A 17775-nucleotide genomic window follows, 5' to 3' on the forward strand; every position below is an offset into this window, starting at 1 on the left:
AATCGTAACATACGAACCTCAAGGGACTCTTAACTCCTGCCACGGAAAAACCAAAGCATAATTCCTGTGGCCCTGAAAATTACGTAAAAAGTTTGGCGGTCACCCATTAATTTTTTAACTCAATAACTAGCTTGATGCCCAGTAAAATATAAACATACAAGCAAGTGATTCATTTATTCTTGTCGTGGGTCATCTGATCGCATTATTTCCCTCACATTGCTCCTTCCAGGCTTGAGATACGCGGGCTTATAATTTAAATTCATGAAAGGCAAGCTCACGAGCACAATAACAGCGCGTACATCGTGGCTTTTTCTACGAGTGCTTCGGAATATCTGATTATCATCGGCTGCACACTTGAAGTTTGGCTTGAGAGGATAGGTTAGAGAAAAAAATGCACGTTATGCATGGAATAAGGAGATATGTCTATGTATCGAAGCAAAAGACTGAGGCAGATTGACAATTATTACTGATGACTGAGAAGAAAAATAAGCAGTGCCATCTCGATTTTTTTGAAAAAAAAAAAAAAAAAAAAGAAAAAAAGGTTTTTATTTTTCATGGACTGCAAATACACAATGATCGCACAATCGCAGTATAGAACTGTGAATTTTTTTAAATATCTATCAGTATTGAATTCAGCAATAAAAAACACTTCAGAAACACTAGCTTCAAATAACACTTGGCTGCCTTCAGCTGTAGTTAGAGCATCGATCATTTGCGTATCGATGTTTTAATAGACCCCTTGTCAAAAATATGCTAAATTTGAGCGATGTAATGTAATTGCTTGCGTTAATAATACACGTGAAAAATTTTCTCTAAATTGCTGAATTAAAAAAAATACTATTTGTTTTAAATTTCCTACACTATGCATAACGAATTTTTTCTGCGTTTCCTTTTCCTTTGCCCCAACTGAACTCAAATGTAGCTCCTAACAAGACGTACAATTTACTCATTTTCAACCCGCATGGTATAATCACGTCCTAAGGGATGAAGAAAAAATAGCGAGCGTAGGCGTTCCCTTTTCGACTGCATTTCTAGCACTTTACTCCCTATTGTTCTCTCGCCTAATTAAAAATTACGCCTTTCCAGGGAAACACGTATTCGCTCGCGTGCATGTGAAAACGCACACAAGGCAGGGGTATCCTCGAGAGTTATTTTTACAGGAAAAAAGCTTATTTCGATGAAATGCACTTACATTTTTTTTAACGCTGCGCGTACACTACGTACGCACGAAAAGACTCCTGCCCCCCCCCCTCCATTGTGCGTTCCCTTGCCACGTATACATACTCAATATAATTGGAGCGCAAGTTCCCACGTCAGAGAGAGATTGAGAGAGAGAGAAGAGGAGGTGATCCTGAACGACTTGCGTCCACGCTTTATCCCCAAGAGATGGAAACTCGAAGGGCTACTTTTTTTATTCTTTTCAAGTATCGATACACCGAGGGAAGATGATGTCCGATGTGTGCATGCGAGTTCAATGGAGTGCGATTTACGCATCGAGGAAATGTACGGATTGCACGCGCAGAAGGAAGGGGGAAATCGGTAATAGTTTACGTGTCAAAGAGTTGGTGTGGGATATGGAATGGATTTTACTGCTTATGAGCAGGAACGTGCGAAAGGCGATTTGTGTATCGGACGCAGGTGGATGGTTGCAGGGACGAGTGTGCATCTGTATTTTTAAATGACGCACCGAAGGAACGTTGAACTGCAGCATGTTATAATTTCCTGTACTGGTAGGATTGGAGTGGACAAGCAGATATTGCTTTTTCAATTTTTTCCTCCCGCTCATCTTCTTGACTCTAATCATGATTCTGTACTCCACACAAGTCAGTTAAAAAAGGTCGGCACAGTGGTGTACATAATTTTGGAAAAATGTTTTCTTCGATTAATTTTTAGTGGATAAAGGTGTATGGATATCAGAAGTTTTTGTCTTCGTACAATTATCTTTGATGAAATTTCGTTTGATTTTTCTTTGTTCTTGGACAATTTTATTGTATCGGTTGGAAACGGGGATTTTTTTTTAATTTGGAAAATAATTAGTGATTTACTTCCGAGGTAGTACTGTTAATCATTACAAGGGTATTACAGTATTTTTTTCCACTAACGCGTCCAACAACGCTTTTTCATCATGCCGCGCTATTATATTTTCGTGCGGAGGAAAAAAAAAGGTAAAAGTTGTGCAAGAGTTATATATTTACTTCATCCTTTCTAAAAACTTTTCAAATTACATGTTATTAAAATTTCGAGGGAAAAAAAAGAAAGTTGCAAAAAAAAGAGAGAGAGAAAAACCGTTAAGAGCTTCGTCGAAAATAAAATGCGCTCGAATGAAACTGCAAACGGCACTCGAGACCGTCACGCACACCCACGAGCAGCGCTATGGCCAGTCCGACTGGCTCATTTTTATCGGGCGCGAGTAATGCGCATTACCCAGCTTTTTTGCGTCCATACCAGCTGGCCGACGTATCTTTTCTCTCGGCGTGACGCTTTTTAAATCCGAGAGCGACGAATGTCGCGCTTAATCGAGTTTAATTAGTCCGAAAGTTATCCCTCCCGGGGCCCATCCGTCAAGACTCACTCGCGTCCCCTGTATCTCTTTGCGTGTAAATCAGAGTATCTTTTTTTTTTTTTTTTTGTTTCTTCCTTTTTCACCCTCATTATCTCGTTTGTTATACGCGCGATTACTGTTTGGTCGATGCGTGCTCGATGGCGCGAACTTTTGACAAGTGTCGTTTTGAACGTCTGAAAGCTTTTTCGAGCCATGAACAACAGACATTATTTATATAATTATTGTGAATAGAATTAAAATTATGAATTTGCCGCTTTCGCTTCGACTAATGGGTTTCACTTATTAAAGCTTCGCCGTTTCGTACAAATCAATGCACGCGATTTCAAATGAACGTTTCACCATTGTTTCAAAAGTTGTCGGGGAAAATTATATTTTTGCCGCTGTTGAGTATAGCAATAATATTTCCATCATATCATGTAGCTTGTATTTTTTACGCAGAAATTTCGTGGGATTATTATTTCAATTTAAATAAAAATTAAACACTCTGTTTTGGGGTGATTCAAAGTATGTTTCCTGATCACATTATATGATAAAATACATCATGACTCATCAAAAATAAATGTCGAGTGAAATACATTGGATGTTCATTCGAAGAATAACAGATCATTAATATTCGATTGTACTATAAAAACTTTTGAAACAAACAAATAAACTGCCAAATTTAGCCAAGGTGTAAACTGACGGAATTACACGCGAAATTTAAATAATATTTCAAGCCTTTATTTTTATCGCAGAAGTAAATTGCTCGTTTACATTGCTCGACTTCGTAATTTTATTGCATTATCGAGATTCCATTTAAAAAATTTATTTAAAATAAATCTCCATTTCTTTTGTTTCAAATCTATGATTACTATCATACAAATATCAAAAGAAGAAATTGATATCATCCAAGTAATCAATCGAGAAATTTTTCTTGTGAATGCAATTGGTAAGATATTAATGTACAAACTTTGAAATTAATATATTTCGGATGTAAACGAATTTAAAGGAAAAGGATACGCATTCACCACAAAGAACAGGAGCTGGACCATATCAGAGACAGACTTTCTCTCTCTCTCTCTCTCTTTCTATTAAACGTAATTGTGACACCTACGTATACAAAATACAGAATCGCGACATTAATTACCCATCTTTTATTACTACTGCCATCAATTATGTGTCGGTCCTATATAATTTCTTAACAAATATCAAAACTGACTTTCATTAATTGCCATCTATGGTTTAATTCCCAAATATCTGTAGTGTGTGTCAATGCGTATGTGTAATAAATAGAAAGGTCTTTCGGAATCGGGGATTTTTTTTTGTTTGATGGAGCGGGGAAGGGAAAATCTTCATAGACACCCCAGCTAATCCGGTGGTAGTGTCGGATTCACCCGGTGTGCCTACCGACTAAAAACTAATCTCCCCGCATGGGACAGGTCCGTGAGGACCACTCCCCTAAAAGACAAAGGGCATAAGAGAAAAAAGAAAATAATGGAGAATTTTGGAGGCCGACTCGCCCTCAAATGAGAAGAGGGCCACTTACGCATCTTGGCAAAGCAATCGGAGATTTTCGGAGATTTTCTCCTCTCTCTCTATTGAAACTTGAAAAAAAGAAATCTTGCATCGTTTTTGGCTCATCAAGAATATATGAATAAATTATCCATAGTGGAATAAAAGCCAGTTTTTCATAAAATTTGTTAAAAGTATCTAGCTTGTAATAAAAAAAAAGCTTACAAGTAGTAACTTTTTTTACAAATTTTGACTCATATCCTAAGTTTTCCACGTGACACGATTATCTAATTGCGTTGTCTATAGGATCTTTTCCATGACATAACGCATCAATCACTTTGTGAAAAGGTATTAGCGTATTACTTTGAGCCATATAAGTAGGATGTAAACTTGAAAATTCGGTGAAACTGCGAGTAGGGGTGCGATATGGCCATCGTTTTCTTAAAACGAGCTCTGCTGAGAATCGTTTGCACACTGCGTGGGTGTCACACGGAGAATTAATCCTCTTCCTTGCTCTTTTATACCTACATATTTCGGTTTGTGCTGTGGATTTGGCTGGATTTCCTACATACTTACCTAGCGATTTTAGCTCAAAGTATAATCATACGATTCTATACTTTTTAAATGTACGTCACAAGACTTGGGGTCGGTTGTTTTACAGATTGTTAAACACTTTGTTTCGAAAATATAATGCACAGTTTTTTAATATATACGTGTGGATTACATGTCTTTCTCGTACAGTTTTGAGTGATGACAGTGACATTCGAATCAATAGGTAAAGGTGAAGTTAACTTTAAAACTACAGTGTTTGGTAACATTATTAACCTTGAGTCGTTGCGCATATGCACTTGCTATGTCATCTTTACATACAAAAGAAACAGCCAGTTGTTAATTTTAGTTAAAAAACCAGCTAAATTTATTTCTTAAATTTTTTGGCAGCAGCTTGATTGGTGCAATCCTGTCTTTATTGCGCTCGTATAAATATATAATTAAGGCAGCAGCTACTGAAAAAAATATTTTCCAAATAAGCTGTGTCTCTACTGTGATGTGGAGTTGGTTATCTCTTGTGACAAGCCACCTATACACTCACAACCCATCGAAGCCCTCCAACCCGGCCTCCGCAAACACCGCGAGCACGTGTTGTATTGTGTACCCACGCGTAGCCTCAGAGAAGTACCGTGATTGAAACGAAAGACAAACTGTCCGTCGCTTCGGACAAACTGTGTACGATGACTCGTGTTTAGAAGGCTTTTACGAGCCAAACGCCAAAGGTCAGTCCATCGAGGATAGGGGAAAGAAAGTGTGGGCGCGGGTGGTGTCACTGTATCGATCGCTTTGGAACGACGACGATGCAAGCTCGCCTATGTGCTCGAGACATGTGTAGTACATTTAAACTTTGCGAGGCTGCACGGGAGTTGGTGTAACTATCGTTGGAAAGGACTCTGTGATTGGATCACAGCTTTTGGCGTGATAAGTCTCATCGGGAAAAAAAAATTCCTACGTGGGCTTCGTCGTAAGGAACTTTCGTTCAGGGGGAAATCGCCTCTGAGCGATAAAAGGCCCGAGTTTGGCCGTTCTTCAAAAAACTTGGGACACTGTTGCGTCGCCGCTTATCTTGTGATTTTGTTACGAAATTCGGGGAAGGCGGCAATCACCAAGGTATATGTATAGGGCGGACTTTTAATTGCAGGGGGGAAAAATTAACCTACAGCAGTGTCCCCGGGGGAACGGACGAGAGTTGCGTTACGGCGTATTTTATTGTTGCCTCGTTTTTCTTCCGCTGCTTTCGTGCCGTCGCCCATTCGGTTTTCGTCGCACCGTCAGACTCGCCCCAGGAACGTATGAGAGGAAAATAAGTGGCGCTTTTGTGTTTAAGACCAACATAGTACAGCCTCAGATTCTTATTTCTTGGGATCTCAAAAGCTTAGATAATAGTAGAACTGCGCGAATCGAATGTACCATGATATGCCTTAAAAATAGCCCAAGCCCCCAGTGGCACGCAAATAACAAATCCACGTATACGCACAATCGTACATAAAATCTAAAGCGATAACCCGACGAGATATTGTATTCCCCGGGAGCTAAGCTCATCTCGTACGAAGGCGGATATACCTAAGTTCGCGCCAGCTGGGGCGTACGCGATCCTGTATTCAAGACAAGTAGTAAAAGTCGAGATTCGGTCAGCCGAGCTCCCTGAGCGTGTCCACTTTGGACGAGCGGACACTTGGGCGCGACACAACACGTTGATGCGCGTAGTAAACGCCGATACGATCCGTCGCGGGCTACTGAGCGTGGGGCTGGATTGCGCCCATGAATTTTTTTTGCACTCGCTCCGATCATGCGATTTCCCTGCATTCCAATTTTTGAACTAAAAAAATCACATAAAGATTTTTTTTCCACGACTTGCGTTGGATGTTGCTGACGTTCACCCACGAAACTTAAGTTTTAATCGGGAACAGTAAAGTTTTTGGATTTTTAATTTAGTTGATTGGTTTTTCAAATTAATCGAATCAAATTTCCTTCCAGTCAGAATTACCGAGAGTAAGAATCGTGCAACAAATATTTGTTCGTGAAATATTTTTACCCATTGTGGAAGCTGTTCACGATCCAACAGCCGATTTACTGGTAAAACACTGCCTTATTTTTTAACATCGAGCCTCATGGTACTCGGTATAAAAATGACGTCAACTCGGGCCTCGAGTAGGCAGAGCCAAGGTGCTAAGCTTTTAATTCTGACGAAATATTTAGATACAGTGATTCAAAGTCCACAGAAAATGATTAGCCTCGTCCATGGGAGAGCTTTTTTTGCAGGGCTTGATTATTATTAACCATCGCCCATAATCTATACATTTATACCACTTAAGTGAAATGCGAGAGTTCGCTGGTATAACTGTGACGCCCACAAAAGACCTACACACGTGTGAGATAGCCCCTGCATTGCACGTGATATAAATACATAAATTTAAGCCCCCAGCACCGGAGGAGGTCTCCCAAAGCCAAGATATAATCGTCTTATTTGCGTAGCAGCGATGTTGATCTTACAGCGCCATCAGCAGCTCGCAAAGCCCCGCCGAATTTCTCCCTCGTCTTAATTCTCGTTTTACGCTTCGTTTGCCTAACGAGCCGTTGCACGCAGATATTGGACTTCTATTGAGCCAACGACGCGGGCGAAGAGAGGGTGGGATAGGGGCAGTTAAGCGTAACGCGCTCTCGGTCGCAAAGATTTTCTTTGTCGTTGCTGATGCGAGGCTTTTGTTTTTAATTGTTGCAGAGGCTTGCGAGGGCGATTACGAGAGAGAAAGTTCGAGAGGCTGAAGGTGCATTGTTTTGATTTTCACTGCGTTGATATAATGCACCGTTTGACTCGATATGTTTTTTGGATTCATTTAGTATTGGGAGTGGAAGTTCTTGGTGATAATTTTTTTCAAGAGGAAATATACTTTTTTTTTAATTTCAATAACTTGTAGAAATTTAAAAAAATATCATGTACCAAATTTTAAATAACGAGTTTGATTTTCTGGTTGATTGAGTGTTCTCATTATTTTAGGAATAAGATTACAACTAGAAATTTGAAAAAATTTTCTAGTGTTTTATCGTTTGTATCCATTCATGTAAAAAGTAAAAATACTTAAGGGATGTGTTTTTTTAATTATTGTAGAATTTCAGATGAAAGTTTCAAACGTATAAGTTTTGTTTTAACATTGAAGAACTCTGCATTCATATTACCTGATGTAAGTCAGTATCATAAGATTTGAACTTGTTTTTTTTTTTTTTTTTTTTTTTGTTTGTTATGATTTAAAATCATGACTTTTATGAGGTATGATCACTGTTGTTTCGTAAATATTTCGTTTAAAAAATGAGTCTTGTAATAAACTATCATTTTCTAAAGATATTGTACTAATTACAACTAAAGCTGAAGTAAGATTATTTTTGCGCCACTCTCGAGTCAAAAGTGTAGCCATCAGATAGTTTTTTTGTAAAACTCCTACAGTTAAAAAAAATTTAAGCAGTTCAAAATGTTTCCATAAAATTTCAGATTATAACATTCAATAGAATTTCAAAAAAGTTTTTCGCGTGATATGACAATGGACACAATAAATACTCACCTCAGTATTAAGTATACATAATACCAAGAGTTTCTTTAGGTTAGTTATTTATTTATTTATTTATGTTCGACTTACAAACAGTCCTGCTTTCGGTTATTGTTTCCATAGATCTCTGGAAATCTTACGGACACGTACCTTGTACATCTATTCACAGTACACAATGTAAGTATCAAAAATAATTTTTCAACCTTATATAGGGGAAATAATATTTTATCAGCTACGTAAACTGGAATCAAGTTCGAAATTTTAATTAAAATATTTAATACTTTTAAAAAGAATTTTTAAACACAATTTTAATTTCATGAGGCACTAAAAAAAATGCAAGTAGAGCGCATAAGCCAACGAAAAACTCGTTTATGTATACGCCATTAGATTTACAAGTCAAACAATGCAAAACGTAGTGTGTGAGGTGTCTCTGCGGGTTTGGAAAACATCCGTATAAAATGCGCATCGATACGGGCTCGTGTCGCTCAGGCGTTTTGTCCGATACTTTTATTTAGTTTGAAAAAATATGTATTTCATCGCATTATATTAAAAAATGATGTTGTGATATTAATATTTTTTAATTATTAAACTTAAAAGTCAACATAGAGCAATAACATGTATTTATAACATCAGTAAAAAATAATTGTACCAACAGTTGTTGCAATCATAAATAATAAATGACGAGGTTTTGTAATTTACAAAATTTTCCATTCGCATAAAGGTCTTCTACAACTATAAACTCCATGCATTTGAAGTGTGATGCGTTTTTTAACCGATACCAATATCAGGTCTATCGTGAGGGTCTCATTTTTCTTTATTTTTTGAGTTTATCATCGACAGGTGGCAGAAAAGGATAGAGATGAAGAGAAATAAAGAGGAAAAATTTTCAAAGGAATCATTTATCGCTTTTCTTCATGAGTTATAGTATTAAAACGTCAGTTTTAACTACAAACTAAACTGATGTGAGAAAATTTTTAGTCTCTTGATTTCATATTCGATTTTCAATTGTGACAAGCAATGTTATAAATGCCTGATTGAATGCAATATGCATTTATACCTCTTATTGTATTTTATGCGAATATTTAAATATAAAATATATACAAATGAGGCTGATTCATGAAGACTGTGAATGTTTACTCAAAAATAACGGGAATTTTATAAAATTTTGAGAATATATATTCAACTATGTTGGGAAAATGTAAGAACAATTCATTTAACGCTAAATAAAAACATTATTTGGATGTTGCAATAATTAAGTATTACTAAAACATCTAAGAAATCTTTTACAGAGCATATAATCTCATTTAACGTTTTAAATGAAAAATTGATTTATTTCCTGATTTTTGTGAATCATTTAATGTCTGGCACCAATACCTTGGACTTTATAGTTTCATATTTTTCTCAACGTCAAACAATTAATTTCGTTTCCTTTTAGCTAGTATTTGTTTTTCTGGAACAACTGAAGCATACAAAATTCTTGAGTGATTACTGATTGCAACGTTACTTTATATAAATAGCCTTTGGCATGAAGGGGAAAAAATTAGAATTGCATAGAAAAAGTGAAATGAAAATATGGATTTCTATCGAATAATTCTATCCGCTTTTTTAAAAATGTTTTTTTTTCGAGATTTATTTTTTGGCAGACCTTGATACGTACCACATTTTCTGGGAAACGATTTAATACTTTTTATACATTCTGGAGAAGCCGATGAAAATATTTCGAGCATTATACTTTTCTTTGGAATTATTTTCCTCATGGATTATTCAAACAATGTAGGACCAATTCGGTTTTCAAAAAAATTTCTTTGCTAATTAATCGAAAATTTGATCAAGTAATAATAATTGTTTTCACCATCATTATTCCCATTATTGTTAGTATTATTAACGTCATAACTAGAGTTGTCATTATTATTTCTATTATTGTTATTATTATTAATATCATTATCATTATCATTATCATTATTATTATTATTATTATTATTATTATTATTATTATTATTATTATTACTATTATTATTATTATTATTATTATTATTATCATTATTAATGCTTTCACCACAGTCAACGCGGTGATTAGCATTTTTTAATTTCAGTAGTTCAAGTAAATGTAGCGTCAGACCTTACATACTGTCATGTAAAAATACAAATTATCTCTTGTTCACCCCATAAGACACTTGTACATTAACACACCAGTAAGAAGCGTGTACATTTGGACATTCCAAATCTCTTTAAATTGAAAAAAAAAAGCGCAACGTATTTGAATGAAAGATGAACAAACTTAAAAACAACCCTAGAAAAGAAGCAACTGAAGCTCTCCGATCCCCCACAGAGACTCTCGCTCTTTTCCTGATTCATCGCCCAGCATTCCATATATGCACTCGCCCGTACCCACACAATCGAAGTAGACACCTGCGGGGTGCAAGAGAGAGGGGGGAGGGGCATAAGGCGCGCACACACCTGGACCGAATAACTTTTCTGCCCCTCCTCCGTTATCTCTCTCTCTCTCTCTCTTTTTCTCTTGGAACAGGCACGGGAGTACAAAGCCCGCCTATGGGGGACTCCCACCCGAGTAGCGCGTTCGTCTATAAAAGCTCTCGTGCTCGGCTCCTCGCGGCGAGTTCAGGTGCGCATATCCTTCACGGCGCCTCTGCTGCCTGTGTCCGCGATCTCTTGACTCTGGCTTTTTTTGGTTCAACAGTGCCGTTCGATACCCTACCGAGAAAGTTGTTCGTCCAAGTTTTTGGTGGTACACGCGATACAGTGGATTATCGCTCGCACGATCGGTCGTTTTTATCCTTTTGGAAATAGTGCTTAACGATCGGATAAGAGTGCCGAGAACGAGCTAGCTAGTTTCACAAGAACTGGATTCACGATCGATTTAACGTGAGATGCCAAACATTTTATATTTGCCTATTTTCATTTTTATTGCTTACCATACAACTATTTTTTAAGTACTTGCTTTATACCATTTTAATTACTTATTTATTAACGGGTAGGAAGTAACATGCGAGATTTTTCATTCGGATAAGCTTGAAATTGCAACAGGTTTCTTACAGTAGATTTCTCTGATCGAGCTTTATATTTTTTTTACATTTTTTAGTATTTCAAATATAAATTTGTTTTAATATTTCAAAAATCACTTACAACACATTACAAGTACACTACAAGTATTTAGCATTACTTGATAGTACAATGATTTAAAATAAGTATTTTATTCGTTAACTCAATTTTGATATTTAATACTATATCAGTCCTTATAGATCAACCACGAGTAAAAAGTATTTTTCATTAAATATTAATTACATCCTCGATTTAAAAATTTTGATACCATTCGCAATAAACGCTTAAAACGCGGACAGCGCACATAAACTTTCAATTAACCCAAATACTATTTCTTTATGACACTTATGAAGCACTTGTGCGTACGCGAGAAAGGAACAAGGCAATAAAAATACTCTTTCGTGATTAAGACAATCCACCTACACTGCCGATCCTTTATTAAATCAAACCAACATCAATTCCCGGACAACAAAATCAGCACACCTCGGAGTCCGTGTGTACGCCCGAACAACCAGCATTAAACAAATTACGTGAATTCGGAGGTCCCAGTCCTACGCAAACACACGAAAGAGAAATGACCGAGACAGGCGACGAAGTGACGGCAACGAAATCATTTCCTTCCTCCCACTCTCCTCGCTACCTGATCTACATCCCATATTTATTACACGAAAAGGCATATATTACGTAAACGCCATAATAACTCCTGTCCCTCGTCCAGTTGTTTCGCGTTTCCGTGGTCCGTTTCCTCAAACTTTACTCGATAGATATTCATCGCCTGAGCGCGCGTGCAATCCAAAACTAGTTCACTCGTGCGTGCCCGTGTCCATAATACGAACAAACGGATGATGCTTTACACCTGCATGTATATTTGTGCTGGTGTGATTTGGTGGAAACAATGACGTCCGATTTTACTGTTGCATACCCGTAGGGCAGCAGCCTGAGGCTCTTGATTAAAGCCTCGGATTTGGCTGCCAAAATACATTGGATTGAATTTATGATGATTTGGTTCGTAATGATGCAGAACTGTCAGCTCGGTTTTTAAATAGACCGGGTTACGATGAAAACAGGAATGATGTTTGATTAATTGTTAACTGGAATTTTTTTTTTTTTTTTCATCACACGATTATAGATTTCATTTTAAATTTATTTCCTTTTGTTTTCTTTGATTTGACATAATTAATTTTCGCTTGATTCTACTTTATTTTATTTAATCTTGTTTTGGGGTAACAAGCATACTCTTTTCTTTTTCCAGATAGCAGATCGACGCTCGACGTGGAAGCTGTTTTAGCACAACAAAAATGCGAAGTACTTCCAAATCAATTACCCTGAAGCACATTTCCTTTCTAGCTATTGTCTTGATACTCATATCGTGTTTCATCAGCTGTACAGCAGGTATAACGCATTTATTTTTATTATTGGCGATTCAACTACAAACTATCAAAATCAACTATAATTTTCTTAATAAAATAGGTGGCGTTGCAAATAAAAATTAGGAGAGAGTGAAAAAGTTGTGGTATTTAAATCTCATGTAAAAATACAATATAAACTTACTTCTTAACAGCTAAAAATATCGAGAAGAATAAATAATTTTAGAAGATTAGATTTTTAAAGAAAAACGTACATCTATAGTATCTATACTAAGTTAATTATTTGAAAATTTTTAATGTCTTTGAAATATTTATTCCGAAAACAATTTATAATTATGATTTGAAATTACAGTTTTTAAATTTATCGATAAAAATTTTAATTTAATTTGTATTACAATAAGAAAGATAATGTTTCTGGTAATTACTCAGAAAAGGATTTCATACATCCGAAGAAGCGTGGTTTTAATAAAATAATTAACCAGAATAATAGTTTTCATAAATTTAATTGTTAGAATCAAATTTAGGGTTGAGAAAATTATTTGTTCAAACACAGTTTTTTTTCATTTTTAGGTGAAACAAATTTAGTCTAAAGGGGTGATTCATTATTAAAGGAAAGTTTATTTTAAAAACTAATCTCTTAAACAACTAAAATATTTAATTTTTTTTCAAGCTTATTTCGTTAGTCTAAATATTTTTTTAATCATTTACATAAATTCAATGATTTTTTTAAATTTTTCTTCAATTTCAATCACTTTTACTTATTCTTTAAAATAACAAAAAATACATTTGAAACAATCAATCGGACCTCCATTTTTTATAAATTTGTGTACTTACTCCATTGTATTTTTAAAAAAAGAAAAAAAAATCGTAATCGAACGTAACATCAAGTGGCTCAGGGTGTATTTAATGTTCCAGTCCAATAAATCTGGGAAAACAAAGCAGATTCCCAAAGGACAATAAACCGAGCAAATCCTTCGACTCCTCCACGCCAGCCAATGTTCATAAGAATTTCATTCGACTCACCCTTACGCGACTCGTTAATGGTTTTCCAATCACGAGCTCATCTCGTGTCCCGTGGAGAGTAACGAGTAGACGGAAAGCAGAAACTTCCGAGAAATTTCCCTCGACAACGTTTTCCACCAAATATCTCGCTACTTCTTTCTTTTTTCCGCTGCGTGTACCTTCTCGCACAATGAATAAGACAAATCAATCAAGTCGAAGAGCAAACGTGGTCAATCATATAAGTGAACTGTTGATTCGTAGGTGCACTGGATTGTGGTGCTTGGGTGTCTATTGGTGGAACGAAAATAATGAAAATTAATTTGTTTGAATAAACTACTGTGTGATATACCTACATTCTCAAGGACAGATTTTTCTTTCAATACACCGCTTGTAATTTTAGTGACAAGGTGCACATAAAAACTAATGCCTTATGTACTGCAGATTTTAATTTCGTTGGTAGCAAGAATATCTACAAACATTATATATTTATCTAACTTGGCAACAATGTATTGTTATTGTTGATTATATTTTAAACAACATTTTTCAAACCAAGACAGTGATCACACTTGGCATAAACAGCAGAATTTATAGGCCATCTTAATTTACGTGGTGCATTACCCTGTACATTGTCCATGACATTTTGGTACACCTTAACCATCGATTACGAGTCGACCACAACGAGATTTCCTAATTGACATCTCAAAGAGTATAGAGAGAGAGAGAGAGTGATATTATTCGATGCCGTGCCTACTACCAACGCTTGTAGCTGAGCTGCCTTGCAAGGAATGAGAGGCTCGGTTATTAGTTGCTATTAGTATATAATCAATCAATCAATCAAAGTAAAACTTTTAAGCTCAATTTTACGAGTTACCCTGATTACCCTTCATACTGCTGTTCATACAAATTTATTTATAGTAACATATTGTACCAAAATGCATAAATAAAGCCTGTGTTAGACCATACACGAGGCTATTTAACCTATTTGTCATTCGGATTGTATGTTTGACACATTGAGTTTACAGAAAATGACGCACCTTATACTATACTGAAGGTGCATTACAGGTGGCTTTTCAAACTCATAGTGAATACTATATCAGTTGTATCACATATTTTAGTACCTATACATACAAATATTGAAAAAAGCTTACAGGCTAAAGGTTGTTTTTTGCATCTTCAAATTCAGACTTGGGCGTAATAATTTTATAGATTTGCAAATGCTGAAGAAAATTTTTTTTCCCAAATAATGCATTTCTTTTTTTTTTTTAATTTGTTTTATCATTAAAATTACAAAGCATTGGTTATATAAATAGACAAAAATTTACTAAAAATAGTTAAAAAAAAAAAAAAAAAAAAAAAAAATCATGATCGATGAGTGCTTGAAAAACATATAAAATAACGCTTGATTCATTGAAATAGAACTTTCACTTCTAAGGATATTCAAAACGACCCTCATATACATTCATACGGATCCATACAGACATTGGTTATGAATACTTATATACATTTTTCAGTAATACTACTTTATAAAAAATTGTGCGTCCCTACAAAGCTTTATCCATATACAACGAGAAAATGACATGACAACTTTGCTAGCAGGTATTTTTTAAAGTCACCATCCAAAACGAAACCAAGTAAATCTTGGGTGTGACGCGTCGTCACAATATTTTCCAACAGATGGTTAATCTTCTCAAGATTAGATCTGTCATTTGGGGTCAAAGAAAACGTACAAGATTCGGGAGGAAATGGATTTGACTTACACAATTGAAAAATTGCCTTTGTCGGTGTTCTTTTGTAGAGTAGGTATATACGCTTACTTTAAAAGAAGCTCAATGTCGTATGCACTCAAAATCCGCATTTGACGTCAACTAAAAAACATAATATTTTAGTTTAAGGAACTCAATTGGTTTTTAAAATAATTTCTCTTCAGTTCAGGACGTATAAAACCTATTCAAATTGAAAAAGGTCCACACACATTACAATCATGAGGTATAGGCATTTAATTAATAAACTACCAAAATACCAATCAATCTCCTTTAGACCATCGCATAAAGACCTTCGTTCTCCTTGATATGTACACAATAACCAACGCCGTACGATACAAATCAATAATTCAAAATATTGTACCAAATGGATTTTTTCTTAAACGAGAATAGTCTTGGGAAAAGAATCCCCTTCGCAAAACCCCGAAGATTAAAAAGCAACCAACCGTACACGTAAGAAAAACAAATGCCCGCGCACATCACGCTAGCAAATTACACCGTAGCTTCGGGTCGGGGTTCTAAAAATAAATGTAAATGCCCGAGGTTTATTAATAGTCGAGCAGCTCAAATGGAGTTATTAAACTATAATCAAGGGCGAGCGAAGCTTTTTTCTCTTTTCGATGGTCTAAGGGTGCTTTTCTCTTTACGACTCAACTGGGAGACGTCAATCTGCACGACGACTTGTTTTACAAAGCTAGGGACACAATAACTCTCGCCGATCACTTTTGTGCATGCGTAGATACCTTACGTAGTAACCAACGTATCTTGTCTAACATTCGCGTATCTTTGGAAGCAAATAAAATTATTTTCGTATCAAAATTAGATTTAGTGGATGCAAATATTGCTTTGGCCTTGAATCGATCTCTAATCGGATGCACCATGATCCATCAGTTCAGTCAGAAAATGGCCCATTATCTTCTCCAAATATTTTTTTGTTCTTTGCTTCGCGATGTACCGTAGGTCCACAGTGCATTTGATTCAATTTGCTTTTCTGACATGTTACATGGGGATGGATTCATCCATCAAATAAAACAGCTCGTGTACTTTGAAGGTGAACGATTGCACGAAAACTTGGACATCGATGCTTTTTTTTAAACACTTTGCAGTAAAATTGTTTCTAAAAACATAGTGTACCAATTATGCTGGAAAAATTTGATTTATCACTACTCATAGCACAGTGCTCGACAATTTTTTTACGGTCAAAGATTATTTGAAATAAATAAGTGCCAAGCTACTTGAAAAAAGCCCGTTAAAATACTTGTTTGGATGTATTGTGATAAAAAAGGTGACGCACTATTTCTTAACGGAAAAATTTTTATTGAATATTGTCAACTCTATGAAAAGTAATCGAAAAAAAATTCCCAGCATCATATATTTAGGAAAAAGAAATCTATAAAATGACTTAAATCTCAAGTCTGGTTGCAATACGATACGATAGCTGAAATGGGCTCTGTTGATGTTAAATCATAACAAAGTACAACAGGTGTATACGACAACGAGCATGCGAGTACAGAGCAAATCATGATATTCGAGCCAGTTTCCCTTGCGCATTAACAGGCACTATTTCTTAAGGTGTGCACAGAGTTTGTGGACTTCGGAGAGATGATATATCGCCCGAAAGACTAACAAGCCAAAGTTACCGGCTCCGTAAATCACGGCGCGGGAATGAAACTTTGTGGAAAAGCGCGTGCTAATATTTTCATAATCTGCGCGCGGGCGACAAGTTCTCATTGCAAGAAAATACTTCTCTCGGATTGAAATAATTTCAATGAAAGTGATGTTCGAAAAAAAAGGGGTGACTGTCTACCGTCCAAAGGTACTTTTAATGGAAAATTAAAGCTTTCCCGCAGAGTATGTACATGTACACGAAGCACTAACATTTGCCCGCTTCGAGGCAGGTGAAAAAGAAAAGCGAGACAAAAGTTATTCCGAAGAATAAGAAAAAAGAAGAAAAAAAAAAAAAAAAAAAAAGAGCTAAAGCGTCTTACCCTCGGCTTTGCAATATCGGAGGATAATACAGAAAAGTAGCGAGGCACCTGTTGATTTACGCGATGACGCTGCCGCGCTGCTACTACCACAGTGGGAGCTCGATATTATTGAGCGTTGAAAAATTCAGACTTTTCCGTGGGAGGCGACGCGCTTTCGAAAATTACCCTGGGTTTTGAAAAACGGGTACTGGAGGGTACGCACCTTTTTCGAAGATGATGCTTGTATTATTAGTTCAAAAGTATCGAATTATCAGGTTATTGTTTACTTAGTTTTTTTTCTTTTTTCTTTTTTTTTTCATAAAAATAGTATCTCCATTGATCTTCGATGTGAGTTGGCTGTATTATGCAGATACCTACTTTTGATGCCGATTCATGAAATTCGTCAAGTTTGTAAATAAAATTTTAATACGACGCTAATAAAATAACACCCGTGATAAACTCCCTTCGGTTGTT

This window comes from Copidosoma floridanum, unplaced genomic scaffold (assembly GCF_036245765.1).
Source record: "Copidosoma floridanum isolate Cflo_tuat_1 unplaced genomic scaffold, Cflo_Japanese_pri ptg000030l, whole genome shotgun sequence".
Classification (NCBI taxonomy): Eukaryota; Metazoa; Arthropoda; class Insecta; order Hymenoptera; family Encyrtidae; genus Copidosoma; species Copidosoma floridanum.